Source organism: Stegastes partitus, unplaced genomic scaffold, assembly GCF_000690725.1.
Source record: "Stegastes partitus isolate 25-593 unplaced genomic scaffold, Stegastes_partitus-1.0.2 Scaffold2021, whole genome shotgun sequence".
Taxonomy (NCBI): domain Eukaryota; kingdom Metazoa; phylum Chordata; class Actinopteri; family Pomacentridae; genus Stegastes; species Stegastes partitus.
Window position 1 is genome coordinate 49,278 of NW_007579752.1, and position 3,311 is coordinate 52,588.

At 49.0% G+C, this 3,311-nt stretch overlaps 1 long non-coding RNA gene across 1 annotated transcript in view; it reads left to right on the forward strand.

The window, feature by feature from the left end:
* LOC103373588 (uncharacterized) overlaps positions 1–1,555 on the forward strand; it is a 15,949-nt gene extending 14,394 nt beyond the window's left edge. Inside the window, exon 3 of the long non-coding RNA XR_521078.1 lies at positions 1,351–1,555. This is a non-coding gene — a long non-coding RNA (uncharacterized LOC103373588). The remainder of the gene's footprint in view (positions 1–1,350) is intronic.
* The last annotated feature ends 1,756 nt before the right edge of the window (positions 1,556–3,311 follow it).

The window sequence follows — 3,311 nt, forward strand, 5'->3', positions numbered from 1 at the left end:
GATGCTGCCAGAGACTCACTGGAGTAATTACAACACACACACACACACACACACACACACACACACACACACACACACACAGTCTCAGGTGGATGATGAGCTGCAGCGTTGCCATGGTACCAGCTGACCGGACCTCCATCAGTCGGGTTTCGTTTCACTTTGTTTTTTTCTCGTTTTGTTCGTTTCTGACGATGGTTAAAAAATGGACCGGCTGACGTTTTGGGTTCATTTAGAACCTCAACATGTGAACGTCTGCTGTCATACATGACAAATAAAATCAGCCAGTGGTCTCGTTTAGGAAGCCAGAACCTCACAGGTCCAGTCAGTGGAACCAGAAGCTTTTCTTAATGACTTAGGGATTCACATTATCGTTCGGACTGATTTTTGAATGATTTCAGACGAGTTTCAGGTCATTATAGACTCATTTGGGGTTGGAACCGGTTCTGTCTGTGGAACCAGAACCAGCTTGTCATGTGCAGGTGTTCAGTGGGGAACCATGAGGAGGTTCTGTGGGTGTTTATGGTACTGAGACAACGAGCCGTCTGATCCGTCGATGTCTGAACGTGTCGCGTCGCGTCTTGGAGAACGTTCGGGTTCTGTTCTGTAAACTGTAATCCGACTACTTCTACTCAGCTCAGGTCCGTCGACAGGTCGGTTCCGGTCACGGTGATCCAGTCGTGACGGGATTTGAACAAGAAAAGTTCCACCTTCAGCTCTGATCCCGTCTGTGCTCCCATTGGTCGGCTGCTCAGGCTGCACAGTCTCCTGATGCTACACCTCATCAGAACCTCAGCAGAACTTCATCAGAGCTTCATCAGAGCTTCATCAGAACTTCATCAGAGCTTCATCAGAACTTCATCAGAGCTTCATCAGAGCTTCATCAGAGCTTCATCAGAACTTCATCAGAACTTCAGCAGAACCTCATCAGAACTTCATCAGAGCTTCATCAGAACTTCATCAGAACTTCATCAGAGCTTCATTCCTTCACACTTGGTTCTTGTTCAGCAGAATCACTTGTTGTCACAAACATTTTCACCATCCTGAGAAAAGAAGAAGCTTCTGTGGGTTTGATGAAGAGACACCAGAGGAGTCCTCAGCTGCTCCTGGTTCTGGTCTCGTTTGGGTCACTTTGTGGTGTTTAGTCGTGATGGTGGATGTTTGTGGCGAACACAGAGTTCAGCCTCAGTTGCTTCAGAACCACGTCTTGTGTTCTGGTTTCGTTCCAGCCGACATGTTTCTACCGATGGGTTCATGTCCGATCCAGACTGACTTCAGGATTAATGGTTTACTTTGAGCTTTACTTTTACTTCCTGTTTATTCTGTTTGTTTGTTTGTTTGTTTGTTTTACAGATTATTGATTGTTTACTGTTGAACAGACTGTAATGAGCAGCGTGGCCTCTAGAGGGCAGCGTCACCGACCGCTTCTCAGTTCAGATCCAGATTTGTTTTATTGGCACGGCAACGAGCACAACGAACAGAACGGTGCAGACCGCTCACCGCGACCCCGACCCCCGACCCATGACCCCTGACCTCTGACCTCTGACCTCTGACCTCTGACCCCCTACAAGTAATATATGAACACATGCAAAACTCTCTGCATGAAAAGATGAAGTTACATAATCGGTTTGTCCTGATGTGTGTGTTTCAGGTCCCTGCTGAGTCCACCTGAGCACCCGCACCAGGTAACACACACACACACACACACACACACACACACACACAGCTCTGTGTGCTGTAATCGTTGCAGGTCTGATTCTGTTCATCAGCTTGAAAGCAGCTGGAGGAATGTGTGTTTGTGTGTTTGTGTGTTGTGTGTTTCCGTCTCCATGGTTACGTCTGGCTGCTCGCACCGCGTCACACAGCTGATGTTTGTGTTGTTTTGTGCGACAGCAGCAGCAGCTGTGAGTCTCGGCATGTTTCTGCTGTTTTCATGTTTTACTGCGTCTGTCGGAGGTCAAAAGGTCGCGCAGCTAACACGCTAACACGCTAACTGATTAGTTCAGCCTGCTGCTGGCAGCGCCGCAGCACACACACACACACACACGCACACGCGCACGCGCACGCACACGCACACACACACACACACACACACACGCACCACACACACCACACACACCACACACACACACACACGCTGCCAGATGATGCGGGTCTCTGCAGCTGCCTCGCTCTCTCGGTGGATCTGGTTTCGAGGCGCCTCGGTGGCTCCGTGGAGCTGGAAGCCCTCCAGTTCTTCTTCTGTTTCTTCTTCTGTGGTGCTGTTGAAGCGAGCTCCAGGTCTGTGTGGCTCAGACGTTTTGGTTCTGTGGGCTCGGCTGCTTAAATCCACATGTGATCGGTTGAATCTTAAATCTTTATTGGCAGCAGCGGAAGCGTCCCATCGGGTTCTTCTGGGCCTGATGCTGACCTCAGTTCTCCTGCTGGCTGAGAGAACATCTGGTCTGAGGGAACCTGGAGGCTGCTGCTATCTGGAATACAAACTGATGTCAATACTTGTAGAAACCAAAACACGTTTATTATCAAAACCAGTGGAGGAATTGAGAATGGTTCCTGGAGAACCTGGAGAACCTGCTTCAGGGACATGTTCATGAAGAGCAAAGTTCCTCCTCTCTGGGTCTCTGCTGATTGGATGAACTCAGAGAGGACGTCATGTCTTCTGTCCTCTGATGTTCTCACCAACATCGTCGCTGTAAAGTTCTCCAGATACTCTGATAGAACAAACCCGGTTCCTACATTGAGCTGGAGTTCTGTCCAGCGTCTGTTGGTTCTACAGTGTGAGCAGAACCATCAGGACTTTACTCCTGTAGGTGTTTGCATGGTGTGGACGATGTCCCGCTGGCTGTGGATTCATTGCATCTGACTCTGATCTGTATCTTAGTGAGGAGTTCTGAAAGCACATGGTTCTGTGTTGGTTCTGATCTACAGTCCGTTTGGTGTTTCTTTAACTGCAGCAAGGTTTCAGACCAGAAACTGTAAAGGACGTCTGGTCCGACGGCCGGTTCCATGTGGAGCTGGTTCTGGTCCGTTTCCTCGCTGCATCGCTCTATTTCCTGTGTGATGGTTGGATCTTCACTTCACAGCAGCTCATTAGTGTCTGAACCCAGCGCCGGCAGCAGGTCCAGCTCCATCCTCCAACACTTTGATATGTTAATATGGAGAATGTTCCCTCAGCGTTGCTCTGAGGTTCTCCGTGGGTCGTTCCCTCAACACATCTTCACCGCTCTGCTTTAGTTTTCATTTGGGATTTTCAGCATTTAGTCTCTGCTGATCTGAAACCATTTTAGTTAAAGGACAGGAAGTGGAACCGCTAC